This window comes from Rhinopithecus roxellana, chromosome 8 (assembly GCF_007565055.1).
Source record: "Rhinopithecus roxellana isolate Shanxi Qingling chromosome 8, ASM756505v1, whole genome shotgun sequence".
Taxonomy (NCBI): domain Eukaryota; kingdom Metazoa; phylum Chordata; class Mammalia; order Primates; family Cercopithecidae; genus Rhinopithecus; species Rhinopithecus roxellana.
Genome location: NC_044556.1, coordinates 125,010,903 through 125,033,435, shown reverse-complemented (window position 1 = coordinate 125,033,435; position 22,533 = coordinate 125,010,903). Strand labels below are relative to the sequence as shown.

Here is a 22,533-nt window from a genome sequence, read left to right as displayed (position 1 = left end):
TCCAAACCTTAAGTTAAGTATTCCACCCACACAAATACTTTTTTAACTCATGTGATGGGGAAAGACAAACCAAAAGACAGGAGTTACATCACACATCTGGGTCAGCACTGCACAAGGAAATGTCCGTAAGATGTGAGGCATAGTGCAACAGACTTCAGAGAAAGCAGGAATTCGGGTCCAGGCATGACCCCTGGGATGTAAGCCCTTCAACCTGCCCAGGACAGAATCCAGAGGAGTTGGTGATGGATGTGGGAATGAGGAGATCTTGGATTTCTCACAAGTTGTAGGATTGAGATTGGAGCCAATTTTATTTAATTCCCTAAGAAAGCTGATCTTGGCTGACACCTGAGCTATAGGATTTCTTCTCAGAATTCTTCATTTAGAGACTTTCAGTAGTGGCTAGCTGTTAGTTGTGTCCACGCAGAGGCTCCTTAACTTCAGTATGAGCTCATGGAGAATGAGGACTGTTTTCTTTTATTGCCTTCACTGCCTATGGTATTGTAAAGTAAATAACAAGCTACCCGAAATTCCATCATGACAGATTTATTCCTCAAGATGCCCAAGAACAAGGCAAATTCCCCAAACATATGGGGCCTACACCATGGTAGCAGGTTCTATTTTGCCTGCCACCCTGACAGCCTTGCCCTCCTTCTTCTTCCCCAAGAACCCTAATTTTATTTTGATGTCTACTCACTGCCTCCTGATCTTGGTTGGGTTCAAGGAAGGGCTCTGACTGATCTAAGCCAATCAGGGTAATTTCATCACCCTTGCCAGTGACTAATTTAGGCAAGAACATGCAGTGAATTTGGGGGTTGGTGAGACATAAATGGAGGACATCAATGGAGATTCAAGGAAAGGTTCCTTCACTCAAAAAAAAAAAAAAAAAAAAAAAAAAAAAAAAAGACCAGGCGTGGTGGCTTACACCTGCCATCCTGGCACTTTGGGAGGCCAAGGTAGACAGATTGCTTGAGCCCATGATTTTGAGACCAGCTTGGGCAACATGATGAAGCCCCGTCTTAAAACAAACAAACAACAACAACAACAACAAAACCCACGACAACAAACACAAAACACATACACAAAAATTAGCTGGGCATAGTGGTGTGAACCTGTAGTCTCAGCTACTCTCGAGGCTGAAGTAGGAGGATCACCTGAGCTCAGGAGGTCAAGGCTGCAGGGTGCTGTGAACATGACTCTGGACTCCAGCCTGGGCAACAGAGTGAGACCCTGTCTCAAAACAAAACAAAACAAAAAAATTCAAAAGAATTGGATATTGTCACATCTACAAAGAACACCTGGAACTGTGGCAGACACCTTATAACCAACCGTAAGGGGTGCTAGCCAAAGACAAAGAAAACACACCAAGGATGTCGGAACAGAAAATGGAAGAAATCCCATTTTTTTATGATGATGCTATCCTGCTGAATTAACCACTTCTCAAGTTTTCCTACTTCAGAACCCTCTTGAATCAGGAATTTGTTTTTTAGAGCTGCTAGCATTCTAAGGGATTCAGATTTTTTTTTTTTTCTTAGTAACATGTAAACGGAAAAATGATACAACAGCCTATACTCAAACTAGGGGAATAGTTTAACATGAAACTAATTTCAACTCATTTTGTCCAAATAGTATATACCCCATTCCAGAACAACCCGGAAAAAAGTCACTGATTCTAATGATGGTTCAACCAACATGTTATTATGTTTTATTTTATTTGAGAAACATGTAGGAGAAAGCATTCCAACTTCAGTCATCTGTGGTCATCTCTAATTGTATTCATCCTAAGAAATCATCAAAAACCCAATAGGCCAATGTGCTGGCTCTAACGGAACCTGAATCCGTTGTCTAGTTTGGAGACCTAGAGCTGCTCTCAGCTGGTTTTGATCTGTTTGAGCTGGCTGGAAGATATGTCTTCGTATCTTTAATTAGGATTCTGCTGAATCTAAAAGAACTGAAACCAAAGCTGAACAGACATCTAGGGTCAAGATCTTGTGTTGGCTCTGTCTCTCTCTGTTTTTCTCTCTCTGTATGTGTGCGTGTGTGTGTGCGCACGTGCGCCATAAATTATATTTATTATGCACCCATAGGATCATTTTCTTCTTATTCATTCTTTGTAATGGATACTGAATTCAAATCTCTAATAGTGCTTACAGAGATGCGCCATCTTTGACTTTAGATGTGTGTGCCTGTAAAAACAGAGAAGAGAATGTGGGATTCAGCAAAGAAGGTTTATTACTCCCTTCAAGGCAATGGAAGACCTTGATTCTTTTCCCATCAATATTTCCTTCTCTTGGGTCAATATATTTTGATATCCGTCTCAGTAGAAGTCAATATCTTCTCATTCCAAACCTCTTTTAGCAATAGCAGTTGCTGTGAGCCAATGACCTGGTGTGTGAAATTAGAAATCTGCATTTGCAGCTAGGGACCCGGAACCTAGGGGATGACATTTCGATCCTTAGAAGGCTCTTCATGCATTACTTGCCCATATGTTGCTATTTTGTAAATATCATTATTTTCATGATAAAAGTAACTTATTATTGTAGACTAACCAGAAAATGTATAAAAATATAAAAAATTAACATTTTCTGTAATTTTCACAACCAGAAATAACCAGTAATTTTTTTCAACAAATGTTTTCATATAAGGAGGGACATATAATATCTGTGCACATACATAAAAACAAGATTAAACAATTAAGATTATATTATATAGGGAATTTTTTCTGCTGTTTGTTCTTTATATAGTAACTTTTTTCTCCATTTTCTTACATTTGCTTTAAAAGACATGCTTTTTAATGTTGCTCAGCATTCTAGTATATACATCAAAGGTACGGGGTAAGGGATTGGTTGCAGAGGGACACAAAGAAATTTAGGGGAGTACTGGAAATGTTGTATATCTTGATCGTGGTGGTTGTCATAGGACTTTATACTTTGCCAAAACTCATTGAACTGTACATTTTACAAGTATAAGTTTTAATATACATAAAAATTATATCTCAATAAACCTGACTTAAGAAGAAACAAATGAAAAGACTTGCTGAAGGATCCCCACATAATCTGACTCAGTGTTGCCCAGGTCTTGGTCTACCCTATAATTCTCTCAGTCTTGGCAGCACATGGTAATCACTTGGGAAGTTTTAATAAAAGAAATTGGCAGTGTTGGGGTGGGGAAGAGAACCAGAGATTTAATTGGCCATGGGTCAAACCCAAGAACTGCATTTTGTAAACGTTTCCCTCGTGGTTCTAAAATGCGCAAGTGCGTAGCCAGAGTTCAGAACTACTGATCTACACTATAAGTCATTTAGATCAGGGAGGCAGGAGGATAAAAAATGGAGGAAGTAAATTTCACAACCATAATATCATTTTATATAATAAATTTCATAAATTAAACATTTCTTAGTTCACTGATTTTCTGTCTTATTTTCCCCAAAGCCCTGAGATAGTCATATATATATATGTTTGTTTGTTTGCTTGTTTTTCAGACAGTTTTGCTCTTGGCTCTTGTTGCCCAGGCTGAAGTGCTGTGGTGAGATCTCGGCTCACTGCAACCTCCGCCTCCCGGGTTCAAACGATTCTCCTGCCTCAGCCTCCCAAGTTGCTGGGGTTACAGGCACAGTCCACCACACCCAGCTAATTTTTTGTACTTTTAGTGGAAACAGGGTTTCACCATGTTAGCCAGGCTGGTCTCGAACTCCTGACCTCAATTGATCCACCTGCCTTGGCCTCCCAAAGTGCTGGGATTACAGGCATGAGTCACTGTGCCAGCCATTATATATGTTTTGAGATTTACTTCATATACCATAAAATGTATGCTTTTAATATTTTGATCTAACAGTTCTTAGTGTGTTCACAAGGTTGAAGAGCCATCAGCATTATCTAATTTGGGAACATTTTTATCAACTCAAAAAGAAACTCCACACCTATTAGCAGTCACTTCCCACTTCCCCCTCCCCCAGGCCATGACAACCACTCATCTACTTTCTATCTCTATGGATTTGTCTGTTCCGGACATTTCATATAAATTGAATCATGCAATATGTGGCCTTTAGTGTCTGGCTTCTCTCACTGAGTGTAATGTTTTCAAGATATATCCATGTTGTAGCATATATAAGAATTTCATTCCTTTTCATGGCTAAATAATATTTTATCATATGGATATACCACATTTTGTTTACCTATTCATCAATGGATGAAGATTTGGGTTGTTTCAACTTTTTGGCTTTTATTAATAATGGTGCTAAGAACATTTGTGTTGAAGTTTTTATGCAGATAAATGATTTTATTTGTCTTTGATATTTGGATATTTAACTAGGAGTTTCTGGGGAATGTGGTCTCTCTATATTTAATTTTTTGAGAACTGCCAAATGGTTTTCCAAAGTGGCTGCACCATTTTATATTCCCACCAACAATGCATAAAAATTCCAATTTTTCTGTGTCCCCACCAACACTTATTATTATTTGTCTTTTTTTTATAGTGGGTCTGAAATGCTATGTTACAGTTTTTATTTTCCTTTCTCTAATGATTAATGATGCTGAACATCTATTCATGTGCTTATTGAACATTTGTATATCTTCTTTGGATAATTCTTTGCCCATTGTTTCATTTGGGTTTTGGTTTTTGTTTTTGTTTTTTGGTTTTTATTGTTGAGTTGTAAGAGTTCTTCATATATTCAGGATACTAGACTTTTAATAGATAGATGGTTTGCAAACATGTTCTCCCATTCCTAGATTATCTTTTCACTTTCTTTTTTTTATTATTATACTTTATGTTCTAGGGTACATGTGCACAACGTGCAAGTTTGTTACATATGTATACATGTGACATGTTGGTGTGCTGCACCCATTAACTTGTCATTTACATTAGGTATATCTCCTAATGCTACCCCTCCCCCCATCCCCACCCCACAACAGGCCTTGGTGTGTGATGTTCCCCTTCCTGTGTCCAAGTGTTCTCATTGTTCAATTCCCACCTATGAGTGAGAAAATGCGGTGTTTGGTTTTCTGTTCTTGCGATAGTTTGCTGAGAATGAAGGTTTCCAGCTTCATCCATGTCCCTACAAAGGACATGAACTCATCCATTTTTATGGCTGCATAGTAGTCCACGGTGTTTATGTGCCACATTTTCTTAATCCAGTCTGTCATTGATGGACATTTGGGTTGGTTCCAAGTCTTTGCTATTGTGAATAGTGCCGCAATAAACGTAAGTGTGCATGTGTCTTTATAGCAGCATGATTTATAATCCTTTGAGTATATACCCAGTAATGGAATGGCTGGGTCAAATGGTATTCCTAGTTCTAGATCCTTGAGGAATTGCTACACTGTCTTCCACAATGGTTGAACTAGTTTACAGTCCCACCAACAGTGTAAAAGTGTTCCTATTTCTCCACATCCTCTCCAGCACCTGTTGTTTCCTGACTTTTTAAAGATCACCATTCTAACTAGTGTGAGATGGTTTCTTGTTGTGGTTTTGATTTGCATTTCTCAGATGGCTAGTGATGATGAGCATTTTTTTATGTGTCTGTTGGCTGCATAAAAGTCTTCCTTAGAGAAGTGTCTGTTCATATCCTTCACCCACTTTTTGATGGAGTTGTTTTTTTCTTGTAAATTTGTTTGAGTTCTTCGTAGGTTCCTGATACTAGCCCTTTGTCAGATGAGTAGATTGCAAAAATTTTCTCCCATTCTGTAGGTTGCCTGTTCACTCTGATGGTAGCTTCTTTTGCTATGCAGAAGCTCTCTAGTTTAGTTAGATCCCATTTGTCCATTTTGGCTTTTGTTGCCATTGCTTTTGGTGTTTTGCCCATGCCTATATCCTGCATGGTATTGCCTAGGTTTTCTTCTAAGGTTTTTATGGCTTTAGGTCTAACATTTAAGTCTTTAACCCATCTTGAATTAATTTTTGTATAAGGTGTAAGGAAGGGATCCAGTTTCAGCTTTCTACATATGGCTAGCCAGTTTTCCCAGCACCATTTATTAAACAGGGAATCCTTTCCCCATTGCTTGTATTTGTCAGGTTTGTCAAAGATCAAATGGTTGTAGATGTGTGGTATTATTTCTGAGGGCTTTGTTCTGTTCCATTGATCTATATCTCTGTTTTGGTACCACTACCATGCTGTATTGGTTACTGTAGCCTTGTAGTATAGTTTGAAGTCAGATAGTGTGATGCCTCCAGCTTTGTTCTTTTGGCTTAGGATTGTCTTGGCAATGCGGGCTCTTTTTTGGTTCCATATGAACTTTAAAGTAGTTTTTTCCAATTCTGTGAAGAAAGTCATTGGTAGCTTAACGGGGATGGCATTGAATCTATAAATTACCTTGGGCAGTATGGCCATTTTCATGATATTGATTCTTCCTATCCATGAGCATGGACTGTTCTTCCATTTGTTTGTGTCCTCTTTTACTTCGTTGAGCAGTGGTGTGTAGTTCTCCTTGAAGAGGTCCTTCATATCCCTTGTAAGTTGGATTCCTAGGTATTTTATTCTCTTTGAAGCAATTGTGAATGGGAGTTCACTCATGATTTGGTTCTCTGTTTGTCTGTTACTGGTGTATAAGAATGCTTGTGATTTTTGCACATTGATTTTGTATCCTGAGACTCTGCTGAAGTTGCTTATCAGCTGAAGGAGATTTTGGGCTGAGACGATGGGGTTTTCTAAATATACAGTCATGTCATCTGCAAACAGGGACAATTTGATTTCCTCTTTTCCTAATTGAATACCCTTTATTTCTTTCTCTTGTCTGATTGCCCTGGCCAGAACTTCCAACACTATGTTGAATAGGAGTGACAAGAGAGGGCATCACTGTCCTGTGCCAGTTTTCAAGGGGAATGCTTCCAGTTTTTGCCCATTCAGTATGATATTGGCTGTGGGTTTGTCATAAATAGCTGTTATTATTTTGAGATACATCTCATCAATACTGAATTTATTGAGAGTTTTTAGCATGAAGGGTTGTTGAATTTTGTCAAAGGCCTTTTCTGCATCTACTGAGATAATCATGTGGTTTTTGTCTTTGGTTCTGTTTATATGCTGGATTACGTTTATTGATTTGCATATGTTGAACCAGCCTTGCATCCCAGGGATGAAGCCCACTTTATCACAGTGGATAAGCTTTTTGATGTGCTGCTGGATTCGGTTTGCCAGTATTTTACTGAGAATTTTTGCATCGATGTTCATCAGGGATATTGGTCTAAAATTCTCTTTTTTTTGTTGTGTCTCTGCCAGGCTTTAGTATCAGGACGATGTTGGCCTCATAAAATGAGTTAGGGAGGATTCCCTCTTTTTCTATTGATTGGAATAGTTTCAGAAGGAATGGTACCAGCTCCTCCTTGTACCTCTGGTAGATTTCGGCTGTGAATCCATCTGATCCTGGACTTTTTTTGTTTGGTAGGCTATTAATTGTTGCCTCAATTTCACAGCCTGTTATTGGTCTATTCAGGGATTCAACTTCTTCATGGTTTAGTCTGGGGAGAGTGTATGTGTCCAGGAATGTATCCATTTCTTCGAGGTTTTCTAGTTTATTTGCATAGAGGTGTTTATAGTATTCTCTGATGGTAGTTTGTATTTCTGTGGGATCAGTGGTGAGATCCCCTTTATCATTTTTTATTGTGTCTATTTGATTCTTCTCTCTTTTCTTCTTTATTAGTCTTGCTAGAGGTCTACCAATTTTGTTGATCTTTTCAAAAAACCAGCTCTTGGATTCATTGATTTTTTGAAGGGTTTTTTGTGTCTCCGTCTCCTTCAGTTCTCTGATCTTAGTTATTCCTTGCCTTCTGCTAGCTTTTGAATGTGTTTGCTCTTACTTCTCTAGTTCTTTTAATTGTGATGTTAGGGTGTCAATTTTAGATCTTTCCTGCTTTCTCTTGTGGGCATTTAGTGCTATAAATTTCCCTCTACACACTGCTTTAAATGTGTCCCAGAGATTCTGGTATGTTGTATCTTTGTTTTCATTGGTTTCAAAGAACATCTTTATTTCTGCCTTCATTTCGTTATGTACCCACTAGTCATTCAGGAGCAGGTTGTTCAGTTTCCATGTAGCTGAGCGGTTTTGAGTGAGTTTCTTAATCCTGAGTTCTAGTTTGATTGCACTGTGGTGTGAGAGACAGTTTGTTATAATTTCTGTTCTTTTATATTTGTTGAGGAGTGCTTTACTTCCAACTATGTGATCAATTTTGCAGTAAGTGTGATGTGGTGCTGAGAAGAATGTACATTCTGTTGACTTGGGGTGGAGAGTTCTATAGATGTCTATTAGGTCCGCTTGGTGCAGAGCTGAGTTCAATTCCTGGATATCCTTGTTAACTTCCTGTCTCATTGATCTGTCTAATGTTAATCTATCTAATAATGGGTGTTAAAGTCTCCCATTATTATTGTATGGGAGTCTAAGTCTCTTTGTCTCTAAGGACTTGCTTTATGAATCTGGGTGCTCCTGTACTGGGTGCATATATATTTAGGATAGTTAGCTCTTCTTGTTGAATTGATCCCTTTACCATTATGTAATGACCTTCTTTGTCTCTTTTGATCTTTGTTGGTTTAAAGTCTGTTTTATCAGAAACTAGGATTGCAACCCCTGCCTTTTTTTGTTTTCCATTTGCTTGGTAGATCTTCCTTCATCCCTCTATTTTGAGCCTATGTGTGCCTCTGCAAGTGAGCTGGGTCTCCTGAACACAGCACACTGATGGGTCTTGACTCTTTATCCAATTTGCCAGTCTGTGTCTTTTAATTGGAGCATTTAGCCCATTTACCTTTAAGGTTAATATTGTTATGTGTGAACTTGATCCTGTCATTATGATGTTAGCTTGTTATTTTGCTCATTAGTTGATGCGGTTTCTTCCTAGCATTGATGGTCTTTACATTTTGGCATGTTTTTGCAATGGCTGGTACCGATTTTTCCTTTCCATGTTTAGTGCTTCCTTCAGGAGCTCTTGTAGGGCAGGCCTGGTGGTGACAAAATCTCTCAGCATTTGCTTGTCTGTAAAGGATTTTATCTCTCCTTCACTTATGAAACTTAGTTTGGCTGGATATGAAATTCTGGGTTGAAAATTCTTTCCTTTAAGAATGTTGAATATTGGCCCCATTCTCTTCTGGCTTGTAGAGTTTCTGCTGAGAGATCCACTGTTAGTCTGATGGGCTTCCCTTTGTGGGTAACCCGAGCTTTATCTCTGGCTGCCCTTAACATTTTTTCCTTCATTTCAACTTTGGTGAATCTGACAATTATGTGTCTTGGAGTTGCTCTTCTTGAGGAGTATCTTTGTTGCATTCTCTGTATTTCCTGAATTTGAATGTTGCCCTGCCTTGCTAGGTTGAAGTTCTCCTGGATAATATCCTGCAGAGTGTTTTACAACTTGGTTCCATTCTCCCCGTCACTTTCAGGTACACCAATCAGACGTAGATTTGGTCTTTTCACATAGTACCATATTTCTTGGAGGCTTTGTTCGTTTCTTTTTACTCTTTTTTCTCTAAACTTCTCACTTCATTTCATTCATTTGATCTTCAATCACTGATACCTTTTCTTTGAGTTGATTGAGCCAGTTACTGAAGCTTGTGCATTTGTCACATAGTTCTCATGTCATGGTTTTCATCTCTATCAGGTCATTTAAGGGCTTCTCCACATTAATTATTCTAGTTAGTCATTCATCAAATCTTTTTTCAAGGATTTTAGTTTTTTTGTGCTGGGTTCATACTTCTTCCTTTAGCTGGGAGAATTTTGATCCTCTGAAGCCTTCTCTCAACTTGTCAAAGTCACTCTCCATCGAGCTTTGTTCCGTTGCTGGTGAGGAGCTACATTCCTTTGGAGGGGGAGAGGCACTCTGATTTTTATAATTTTTCACTTTTCTGCACTGCTTTTTCCCCATCTTTGTGGTTTTATCTACCTTTGGTCTTTGATGATGGTGATGTACAGATTGGGTTTTGGTGTGGATGTCCTTTCTATTTATTTTTCCTTCTAACAGTCAGGACCCTTAGCTGCAGGTCTGTTGGAGTTTGCTCAAGGTCCACTCCAGATGCTGTTCGCCTGGGTATCAGCAGCAGAGGCTGCAGAAGAGTGAATGAATATTGCTGAACAGCAAGTGTTGCTGTCTGATTGTTCCTCTGGAAGCTTCGTGTCAGAGGTGTACCCAGCCGTGTGAGATGTGAGGTGTCAGTCTGCCCCTAGTGGGGGATGTCTCCCAGTTAGGCTACTTGTGGGTCAGGGACCCACTTGAGTCTGTCCATTCTCAGATCTTAAACTCCATGCTGGGAGAACCACTACTCTCTTCAAAGCTGTCAGACAGGGACATTTACATCTGTAGAGGTTTCTGCTGCTTTTTGTTTGGCTATGCCCTGTCCCCAGAGGTGCAGTCTACAGAGGCAGGCAGGCCTCCTTGAGCTGCAGTGGGCTCCACACAGTTCTAACTTCCAGTCCACTTTGTTTACCTACTTAAGCCTTCCCAATGGTGGGCGCCCCTCCCCCAGCCTCGCTGCTGCCTTGAAGTTCAATCTCAGGCTGCTGTGCTAGCAAAGAGGGAGGCTCCATGGGCGTGGGACCCTCTGAGCCAGGCATGTGATATAATCTCCTGGTGTGCCCTTTGCTAACACCCTTAGTAAAGCGCAGTATTAGGGTGGGAGTGACCCGATTTTCCAAGGGTTGTGTGTCACGGTTTCCCTTGGCTAGGAAAGGGAATTCTCTTCCCCATTGCGCTTCCTGGGTGAGGTGATGCCTCACCCTGCTTCGGCTCTCACTCATTGGGCTGCACCCACTGTCCTGCACCCACTGTCCGACATGCCCCAGTGAGATGAACCCAGTACCTCAGTTGGAAAATGCAGAAATAACCTGTCTTCTGTGTCTCTCACACTGGGAGCTAGAGGCTGGAGCTTTTCCTATTCGGCCATCTTGGCACCAAGTCTCACTTTCTTGATAACATCTTTTAAAGCACAATAATTTTTAATTTAATAAGGTAAAATTTTTTTTTCTTTTGTTCGCTGTGGTTTAGGTGTCATATATAACAAACCATTGACTAATCTAGGGTCATGAAATTTACAAGTTTGTTATAGTTTTAGCTTTAACACTTAAGCCAGTGATCCACTTTGAGTTAATTTTTGTGTATGACATGGGAAAAGAGTCCAACTCTATCCTTTTGTATGTGGATATCCAATTGTCCCAGGAGCATTTTTGGGAAAGACTCTTCTTTCCACATCAAATTGTCCTGGCATTCTTTCCTGTTGAAAATCATAGTCACACGCATATTTTTAAGTATTTAATTTACACTCCCATCACAATAGTGTAAAAGCGTTCCTATTTCTCCACATCCTCTCCAGCATCTGTTGTTTCCTGACTTTTTAATGATCACCATTCTAACTGGCATGAGAAGGTATCTCACTGTGGTTTTGATTTGCATTTCTCTAATGACCAGTGATGATAAGCTTTTTTTCATATGTTCGTTGGCCACATAAATGTCTTCATTTGAGATGTGCCTGTTCATATCCTTCACCTACTTTTTGATGGGGTTGTTTTTTCTTGTAAATTTGTTTAAGTTCCTTGTAGATTGTGGATATTCATCCTTTGTCAGATGGATAGATTGCAAAAATTTCCTCCCATTCTGTAGGTTGCCTGTTCGTTATGATGCTAGTTTCTTTTGCTCTGCAGAAGCTCTTTACTTTAATAACATCCCATTTGTCAATTTTGGCTTTTGTTGCAATTGCTTTTGGTATTTTAGTCATGAAGTCTTTGCCCATGCCTATGTCCTGAATGGTACTGCCTAGGTTTTCTTGTAGTGTTTTCATGGTTTTAGGTCTTACGTTTAAGTCTTCAATCCATCTTGAGTTAATTTTTGTATAAGGTGTAAGGAAGAGATTCAGTTTCAGTTTTCTGCATATAGCTAACCAGTTTTCCCAACACCATTTATTAAATAGGGAATCCTTTCCCCATTGCTTGTTTTTGTCAGGTTTGTCAAAGATCAAATGGGTGTAGATGTGTGGTGTTATTTCTGAGTTCTGTGTTCTGTTCCGTTGGTCTATATATCTGTTTGGGTACCAGTACCATGCTGTTTTGGTTACTGTGGCCTTGTAGTATAGTTTGAAGTCAGGTAGCATGATGCCTCCAGCTTTGTTCTTTTTACTAGATAGTGTGGTGATTCCTCAAGGATCTAGAACCAGAAATACCATTTGACCCAGCAATCCCATTACTGGGTATATACCCAAAGGATTATAAATCATTCTACTATAAAGACATATGTACATGTATGTTTATTGCAGCACTATTCACAATAGCAAAGACTTGGAACCAACCCAAATGTCCATCAATAATAGACAGGATAAAGAAAATGTGGCACATATATACCATGGAATACTATACAGTCATAAAAAAGAATGCGTTCACGTCCTTTCCATGTATATGGATGAAGCTGGAAACCATCATTCTCAGCAAACTAACACAAGAAGAGAAAACCAAACACTACATGTTCTCATTCATAAGTGGGAGTTCAACAATGAGAACATATGGACACAGGGAAGGGAACATCACACACCAGGGCCTGTCGGCAAGTCAGGGGCCAAGGGGAGGGATAGTATTAGAATAAATACCTAATGTAGATGATGGGTTGATGGGTGCAGCAAACCACCATGGCATATGTATACTTATGTAACAAACCTGCATGTTCTGCACATGTATTCCAGAACTTAAAGTATAAAAAAAATAAAAATTAAAAAATTAAAGTATTTACCTCTGCTCACCTGAAAGAAATGTTTATGTATTCTATCTGTTGGTTAGAGCTCTAAGTCCAATTATTTATGTCTATACACCAGTGGGCCTGCTTCCTACTAGTCATGGCTTCTACGTGTCAAGTTCCCATAGCTCCTAAATAAGTACTTTTTAAATAAATTGATCTTGAGGTCAATGAATTTAGTAAACATAGCATAATTTATTTTTGATCAAGTTGATTATTCTGATTCAAGTGGATCTCTATAATCAGCCAAAAGGACCAAACCAACTTGTCAAGTTGACAGCCTTAGAATTGAAATAGTGGAAGAATTCTTGGGAGGACAGTTGCTTACCAAGCAGGACCACAATTTTGTATGGTTGTTTATGCCTCTTCCATGTGACTTGTATTAAATCCTGATTTATTCTAAGCCAATCATAGTAATTCTAGCCTCCCTGACATTGTTTGATGTAGAAAAGAATGTTTGACCCAATTCTGTCAAATGAGGCTTCTGGAACAGTTTTCCAGTATAGGAAAAGTTGGTCCTTCTCCTTCCATTGGTGGTTGTCATCCTTGCCTGGAATATGGCAGCCATTTTACAACTATGAGGGGAGCTAAACATGACAAAGGATGACAGAGAAGAAATATGGGAGGAATCTGGGTCCTTAATGACATACTTAATCCTCTAAGTTAATCAATCTTGGTGCTTTCTTACCTTGGGAGTTTTCATTCCCTGAGTATTTATTTCTTCATCATTTAAGCAAATTGGGTAAGGGTGCTGTCTTACTTGTACTCAAATCATTCTAACCAACATGGACCCCCTAAGTTTTCACAGAAAATGCCCTTCAGACTGCAAAACTTCAAGAGGATGGTAAACTGGACACAGTGACATGGAAATTTGAAATTCTCCAAGAGTAGAGTTTCCAAACTTAGCCCCAGATGAAGCTTCCCTGAGATTTGCAAACAGTCCTGCCCTCTAGACTGAGGATGATGGGAGAAGTATCATACATAGGTTGAATTTCTTGCACTGAGAAGGAGCTGAGAGAGGCCACAGATATAGAGGTCTCCTCCCTGACAGTGGCCATCCTCCCTGCTGAGACCTCTTGCTGGGGAGCTCAGCATCCTGCAATGAAGGAAGCTCCAGCAGTATGTTGCAGCCAGCATGTATGGCTTTCCAAAGATGATTATGCTCCGTGATGTCACACTGGTAGCTTAAAAATCTGCCATTGTGGGAGTATTCATACCATGGAAATCAGCAAATGCATTCTCCCCCTGGAAAGCCAACTGTTAAATATTACCAACACACCACTAGAAATTCCCTCTACATCGCTTCTGGGGATCAGAGGTTTCCTGACACAACCAAGGCATCCTAACATCTCCCAAATTTCATGGGTGTAAATCAAAAAGATGAAAGACCCCACTGTCCCTTCCTGAAGATGACTAACTGCTTAAAAATGACGGGAAAATCCACTTACTTTCCTTTCCTACTGAGTGGTAGTGGTAGTGTCCTGTCTCAAATTTTCCTCCTAAGGCCATGCTGTTCAGGCTTTAAAAAACAAAACAAAACAAAACACAAGTTTGATTCACCCTAATAGCCTAACTGCCAATGTTTAGGCTTTATTTTTCAGTTTTCTTAATTGTTTTCTCGGCGGATGGTATTACAGCAAGTCTACTGTGTGGGCGACTGTTCCATTCCATAAAAGGGCAAAGCCACGCGTAATGACAAGGTCCTCTTGTGGAAGTGCTGAGGTCACCCATTTCAGGCCATCTGTGGTCCCTGAGAAATGAGTATATAGGCAGCTTAGAGTGACTGGGGAACAGGATTCCCACAGGCACCTCTGCAGACCACCATCCCTCTGCCTCCTGCCTTCCCATCTCCCTCCAGCTCTACTCTCCTGTGGCCATTCCTAGCTTGACCTCACAGTCTCTTCTTCTGCCCACACTCTTGCCAAGTACAGGTCTGGAAAATGTTGGGAAGGGGGCAAAATTCGTTGTCAACACAGCGTCATCCCCACTGGAGCCTAAAGCTCAAGACAGATATTTTTTTAAATTATGGAATATTTCAGGCAAACAAAAAGATATACAAAAGGGTGTTATAAACCCTCTTGTATCTTGTAAGCTGGGTAGCCCAGCTTAGGAAAGAAAACACATTACAAACACTTCCTGTGTATGCTTCTCTGATACTTCCCTCTCTCCAAGAAAGAAACAGTTTCCTGAAATTGGGATTATCATTCCAGTACATATCTTTATATTTTTATTGCATATGTCTGTAGGTAGATTTAAACAGCACATAGAATTGGTCTGAGTGCTTTTAAGCTTTATGTAAATAGTACCATCATATGTCTCTTGATGCAACTTGCTTTATTTCTGTCAATATTATGGAATTTTTTGTTTTGGTTTGGTTTTTGGTTTTGTGTTTTTGTTTTTTGTTGTTGTCTGTTTGTTTGTTTGTTTGAGACAAAGTCTCACTTTGTTGCTCAGGTTGGAGTGCAGTGTTGTGATCATGTCTACTGCATCCTCAACCTCCCTTGCTCAAGCGATTCTCTCGCCTCAGCCTCCTGAGTAACTGAGACCACAGGTGTGCACCACCATACCCAGCTAATTTTTTTTTTTTAATTAGATGGGGTCTCCCCATGTTACCTAGGCTGGTCTCGAACTCTTGGCCTCAAGTGATCCTCCGGCTTTGGCCTCCCAAAGTGTTGGGATTACAGGCATGAGCCATTGCACCTGGCTTATGTTTTTATCCATGTTTGTGTTTATTTCTTATTGCTGCATAACAAACTGCTACAAATGTGGTGGCTTAAAACAACACACATTTATTGTCTCACAGTTTGTGTGGCTCAGAAGCCCAGGTGTGGCTTAGCTTGGTCCCCTGCTCAGGATCTCACAGCTGCAGTCAAGGTGCTGCCTGGGCTCCATTCTCATCTGGAGAAGGTGGCTGGGGAAGAATTCACTTCCAAGACATTCAGGGTTTTGGCATAACTCATTTCCTTGAATCTGTGTGGCTCAGGGTCTCAGCTTCTAGAAGTTGCTCACAGTTCCTTGCCACGTGGCCCTCTTTCTAGGCAGTTCATGTCACAGCAGCGTGCTTTTTCAAGGCCATAAGAAGTCTCTCTTGGCCGGGCGCGGTGGCTCAAGCCTGTAATCCCAGCACTTTGGGAGGCCGAGACGGGCGGATCACAAGGTCGGGAGATCGAGACCATCCTGGCTAACAGGGTGAAACCCCGTCTCTACTAAAAAATACAAAAAAACTAGCCGGGCGAGGTGGCGGGCGCTTGTAGTCCCAGCTACTCGGGAGGCTGAAGCAGGAGAATGGCGTAAACCCGGGAGGCGGAGCTTGCAGTGAGCTGAGATCCGGCCACTGCACTCCAGCCAGGGCGACAGAGCGAGACTCCGTCTCAAAAAAAAAAAAAAAAAAAAAAAAAAAAAAAAAAAAAAAAAAAAAAAGTCTCTCACTCTAGTCTGCTACAACGGAGTCTTATATAATATAAAGACCTATCCCATCACTTTTGTCATATTCTACGGATGAGCATCAGCTTACAGATTCTGCCCATGCTCAAAGGGAGGGGATTACAAAAAGTATGGACACCAGCAGGTAGGAGTCATTGGGTTCTGTCTATCTGCCTGGATCTGTCTGTCAGCCTAAGATCTGTCTGCCACACTGTTGATACATGTGACTCTAGTCAATTTATTCCTGTTGCTATGTTCTCAGCATGGAGCAAAGACCAGGTGAGGACAAAGAAAGTAGCTGGCCATCTACATGCCAAGGAGAGGCTTCCAAGGGAATCAACCCTACCGACACCTTTATCTCAGACTTCCAGCCTCCAGAAGTGCAAGAAAATAAATTTGTGATGTTTAAGTCACACAACCTGTGGTACTTTGTTATGGCCTCTCGTACAAACGAATACGGAGAACACTGGTGTATCAGTCAGAACACTGAGTTTTCTTATCTGCAAATGTGGGCTATCTCTCCTTTTATTCTTTATTATATCTCCATTTAATATTGTTTATTATTTTCTACTGGCAAGGTTCTATAATTTTCTCCATAAGCATCTTAATATATCTTTTGTTAGATTTATTCTAAGTTATCTTATATTTTGTTACCTTATATTTTTATTATCTTACTAATTCTAATAACTTTTTAATAGATTTTCACAAGTTTCTCTAAAAAATAATAACATGTGAAAATGACAGTTTGATTCCCTTCTTTTCTATTCTTACATTTTTGCACAAAATTGAATAGGAATACTGAAAGCTGCTATCCTTATTTTGATCTTGATCTTCAAGGGTATGCTTCTAAAGTTTCAAGGTCATATGTTTTTCTGAAGGGACTTTTGCCCCCTAATATTCTGCAGCAGATGCTGAGTAAATCCACCCCTATTTCCCCCTTTCTCTGACCCCTTCTCTCTCCTCGACCTCCATTACAATCTATCTGTTCCGAGCTACACATCTTGAAAATAAAGTTAATTGATGTGGCAATTGACACTGAGATGCTTTTGGCTGATCAATGATCAAATGACACATACACATTTAGAGGGGGAAGTCTAGATCCAGGAGATAACTACTGCTGGGGCCTAAGTATAAACATCTCAGATCATAGCAGTCATGGAAAATACCCACAGACCCACTTTACAACTACCTCTTAAAGTTATCATTTCTTTGGCACTTACTCTCTGGGCAGCCAGATCAGACTAGCTCAGATGGAACCAGGAGAAATTCCAGAAGATGGAAACTTAATTTCTCCCTTAATTTTGATCAGACTACCCAGATTCACACTCCAGTCCCACCATTTATTGATGTGGCCTTGGACAAGGTTCTTCTCTCCTGCCCCAGTAGCCTGACCTGTCAAGTGGGGATCATAGTAGTACCTTTCTACCCACAGGTGTTGTGAGGATGAAAAGAATATTAATACAACTCACTTGGAACAGTGCTGGGCACACAGTAAACCCTCAGGAAACGTTAGCTAAACCCATGGGATGGCCACCTCTGCACCTCTTCAGTTACTTAGTAGATTATATATTTCTTTCCTTTTTCCTGAAAATCTCAAAATATAGTATTTAAATGTTATTCTATCCCCTATATGTTCCACCCTGCAGCCTGGCATAGAATACTACTCTAGTCTTTCTGTAAAATTCATCCAACCCCACCTTTCAACAGTCACATTACCACTCTCCGTGCCTTCTTTTTTTCCTTTTTCTAATACATTTAAGGTTGGATGCCATGAGCTTTTAGGCCAGCTTTCTGCAGTAAATGAAGTGCGGAGCAAGAAGAAAGCAATCCTGAAAGGACCATGCTGACCTTGACAATAGTCACGGAGGCTACAGACGCTGGCATGCTGGAGGGAACCCCAGACAGGGCCTGGTTCACAGCCCTGTCTTCTAGAAACTCTAGGGGGCTCAGTAGACATGGTGACTTCAATGCTATCTGGGCCAGGGTCACAGAGAGTAATGGTGGAATGGGGAATGTCCAGCCTTACTTCTTTTCAGTAAGACCCATCAGATATTGAACTTGCTAGACTGTAACCTCTTGGTGGGCAGAGAGCTGCCATGCTCATTCACCACATTATCTCAACATCTAGCACCATGCCTGGTACTTAATAGGCACTTAGCAGTTGGACACAAGTTTATAGTAATTTCCCCTGGCATCCAACCCCATCAAAGCCTAATGCAGTTCTAGCAACACAATAGATGGTTAATAAGTATCGGTGAGTTCTTCAAGCGGTGGTTGATTGTGCCGCAAAATTAGTGCTATTACTTTGGTGAGCTGAGTTACTGGCAGGTATTCACCTGTCTTGCAACACTCTTCTGTTATATTGCACAAGTGCACACATCCTCAGTAAGCCACTGTAGAGGAGAAAGTTAAGTCACTAGAAAGATGCAGCTCTGTCCACTAAGACAGGCATTTTGCTGACAGTAATGAAGTATTGGATGTTACTGTCTTTCTCAGCAGCAGCAGATATGTATTGAGGAACAAAGCCAGGCAAAGCACTGTGCCAAATAAGTAGATAAAAAGAGGGATAGGACACAGCCCTAGCCCATAAGGGAGTTCAGATGAGGCATCAAGAGAAAGAAGCACTAACACAGAATGAGATAGAAAGGAACAAAGGCACAATGGTCAGACCTCAGATTTGCCTCTTTTAGAAAATCCAGAGTTTCTAGAACTGCAGAAAGCCACCACTGATGATTCCAGCTGTCAACAACAGCAAAGCAGAAAAATTTCAGAGGAAACCCCTGCCACACACGTGCCTCCTCAACCAGAAGAGAGATGAAATGCTTCTGCTGCCTTTCTCACTTCAAATCTCAGGTGAATGCCTCTCATTGGTGGAATCTAACTGGGAACACTGCCAGCAAAGTATTCAGGGACATGTGGTCCTCCAGCTTTCAACCCCTGAGATATGGGTGGAGTGCAAAAGGAACGGCATGATGTTGTCCACAGACAATTATGCACAAAAGACTTCTAAGTGTAACTATAGAAAAAAAAAAAAATCTAAGGCAGCTACCCTTTGCTGAGGATCTGAGGAGCAATACAATCTGTGCTTAAAGATAGGTGTTGTCATGAGAGTTGGGGCCTTTGAAAAAGGCTTTGGGTAGAGTCAGGACCTAAGACAAGGCTTTGTTAAGTAGGGAAGGAAAAAGAAGAGTGCATGGAGATGAATACTCAAGCATTTATTCTGTCGCTCACTCATGCAATTAGCCTGACATTCAGCAAACATTTACTGCTAAGCATTAGACTAGGTAACTGGAATCCTAGAGAGTGAGAACTCACTGAGGCTTTTTAAGAAAGGAAATAATTTGATGAGATTTTGAGTGTAGAAAGATCATTTTAAAAATGTATATGAGCTTAGAAAAAGCTGAAAGGACGTGCACCACGATGTTACAATGCTTGTCTCTGAATGGGAAAATTGTGAGTAAATGTTACTTTCTTTCCTGCATGTCTCATATTTTTTAAATATCATACAGTGAGTGTGCATTACTTTCTAACAGAAGAAAAAAATTTTTTCAAGTAAGAAGATAGAAAGATCAAACTTTTCACAGCATGGAGGAGGCTCATCACACATTTTGTCAACTGATGGTTCCACAGACTTGGATACCCTACCCTTCTCCTCACCTTCTCCTTCTCCTAATTGCCTCTTACTCATTCCTCAGTTTTCAACTGAAACTTTGCTTCACTGAAAAGCTTTGCTTGACCCCTAAGGCTAAGTTAGCTCTCCAGGTTTTTGCATTCTTGGTCCCTGGGGTTCTCGCACCATTTGTGATACTTACAAGTATGGATTGTCTGTCTTTCCCACCAGAACATAAGCCCCATGAGGGCGAGATCCGAAGCACAGTGGTCCCTCCATTAAATATCATTGGAATGAATCAATATGGCTTTACAGGGTATAAGACTGGAGACAGACAGACCAATAGGAAGGCAGTTATGGTCATCTTAACAAGGGATGGAGAGTATCTATACTGAATAAAGGGCAGAGCAATGGAGGGGAGGAAGAGCTGTGGAGATGTCACAGAAAAGAATCTGCAGAACTGTGGGGTGCGGTGGCTCACGCCTGTAATCCCAGCACTTTGGGAGGTCAAGGCGGGCAGATCACTAGATCAGGAGATCGAGATTACAGTGAAACCCCGTCTCTACTAAAACCACAAAAAATTAGCCGGGCGCTGTGGCGGGCGCCTGTAGTCCCAGCTACTCGGGAGCTGAGGCAGGAGAATGGCGTGAACCCAGGAGGCGGAGCTTGCAGTAAGCCTAGATCGCCTACTGCACTCCAGCCTGGGAGACAGAGGGAGACTCCGTCTCAAAAAAAAAAAAAAAAAAAAAAATCTGCAGAACCTAGTGACTACTTGGATTCATTCAACAAGAAACAGAGGTTTGGGGAAAATTTTGGAGATAGAACTGATAGGGCTTGCTGATGGATTAGATGCTAGAATGACAGCAAAAGAGAGAGATAAGGAGACTTCAAGAGTTTTGTCTTGAGCAGCTGGATGTACGGTGATAAAATTTTCTGAGATAGAGATGGTAATTGTTAGAGGGAGGGATAAGAGTTGCAATTTCAGATGAGAAGTAAGGAGTGGGAAGAAATGCAGGGTGAATCCCAGATTTTGACTTATGGGTCATTCTTTTAGGCTAAAAATACAGAAAGTGAACTAAGCTCAAGGAAAAAAACTGAATTCAGGTTTGGACAAGTTGAGTTCGAAGTGTCCATTGAGACATCAAAAATATATGCAATTATCCAGGTCTAGAATTCAGTAGAGATTTCTAGATGTAGATAAAGATATGGACTTGGTGATTATAGTAAAGTCATCCAGATAAATAAGAACATACATAAGATGAGAAGGGCAGAAAAAGACCAACATCAAAACTTTTGGGAAACTGATATTTATGAGGAAGAGGTGCCCTAAAAGGAAATTGAGAAGGAATTGTCAGAAAGGTAAGAATATTGGGAAATTATATGAAACCAGAAGCATCATTTTAATCAAAGCAAGAGTTATAAGAAGTGAGCAATATATTGAGTGACAAGTAGGAGCCAGATGCTGGAGGTCCTTAAATGCCAGGGAACAATCATCCACTGAAAATAAAGGGATGAAAAAAGATACATGTCAATGGAAACAAAAAAAAGAGCAGGAGTTGCTATACTTCTATCAGACAAAATAGATTTCAAGAAAAAAACAACTATAAGAAGAGACAAAGGTCACTATACAATGATAAAGAGGTCTCAGGAAGTGGAGGTTGCAATGAGCTGAGATTGCACCACTGCAATCCAACCTGGGTAACAGAATGAGACTCTGTCTCAAAAAAAAAAAAAGATAAATAATCAATTCAGCAAGAGGAGATAACAATTTTGAATATATATGCACCCCACACTGGAGCACCCAGATATATAAAGTAAATATTATTAGAGCTAAAGAGAGAGATAGACCCAGATACAATAATAGCTGAAAACTTCAACACCTCACTTTCAGCATTGGACAGATCTTCCAGGCAGAAAATAAACAAAGAAACAGCAGACTTAATTGGCACTATAGACCAAATGGATCTCATAGATATTTACAGAATATTTCATCCAATGGCTGTAGAATACACATCCTCCTCAGAACGTGGATCATTCTCAAGGATAGATCACATGTTAGGTCACAAAACAAGTCTTAAAACATCTAAAAAATTGAAATAATATCAAGCATCTTCTCTGACCACAATGGAATGAAACTAGAAATCAATAACAAGAAGAATTTTGGAAACTATACAAACACATGCAAATTAAACAATACGTTCCTGAATGACCAGTGGGTCAATGAAGAAATTAAAAATGAATTCGAAAATTTCTTGAAACAAATGATAATGAAAACACAGCATACCAAAACTATGGGATATAGTAAAAGCACTACTAAGAGGAAATTTTATAGCTAAAAGTGCCTACATCGAAAAAGAAGTAAAACTTCAAATAAACAACCTAACAATGCATCTTAAAGAACTAGAAAAGCAAGAGCAAAACAAACCCAAAATTAGTAGCAGAAATGAAATAATAAAGATCAGAGAAGAAATAAAATTAAAATGAAGAAAACAATACAAAAGACAAATGAAACAAAAAGTTGGTTTTTTGAAAAGTTAAACAAAATAGAGGCTGGGTGTGGTGGCTCATGCCTGTAATCCCAGCACTTTGGGAACCCAAGGCAGGAGGATCACTTGAGGTCAGGAGGTTGAGGCAAGCTTGGGCAACATGGTGAAACACTGTCTCCATAAAATATACAAAAATAAGGCCGGGCGCGGTGGCTCAAGCCTGTAATCCCAGCACTTTGGGAGGCCGAGACGGGCGGATCACGAGGTCAGGAGATCGAGACCATCCTGGCTAACACAGTGAAACCCCGTCTCTACTAAAAATACAAAAACTAG

At 40.2% G+C, this 22,533-nt stretch overlaps 1 long non-coding RNA gene across 2 annotated transcripts in view; it reads right to left on the bottom strand.

Annotated features, from left to right (window-relative positions):
* The window catches only part of LOC115899107, a 45,528-nt gene that overhangs the window by 3,669 nt on the left and 19,326 nt on the right, over positions 1 to 22,533 (bottom strand). The window contains exon 3 of one of the 2 annotated variants that reach the window (XR_004058754.1): positions 14,197 to 14,431. The exons of the other annotated variant lie outside the window; for it this stretch is intronic. This is a non-coding gene — a long non-coding RNA (uncharacterized LOC115899107). Of the gene's footprint in view, positions 1 to 14,196; positions 14,432 to 22,533 lie in introns of those variants that run through there. 2 annotated transcript variants of the gene reach the window in all.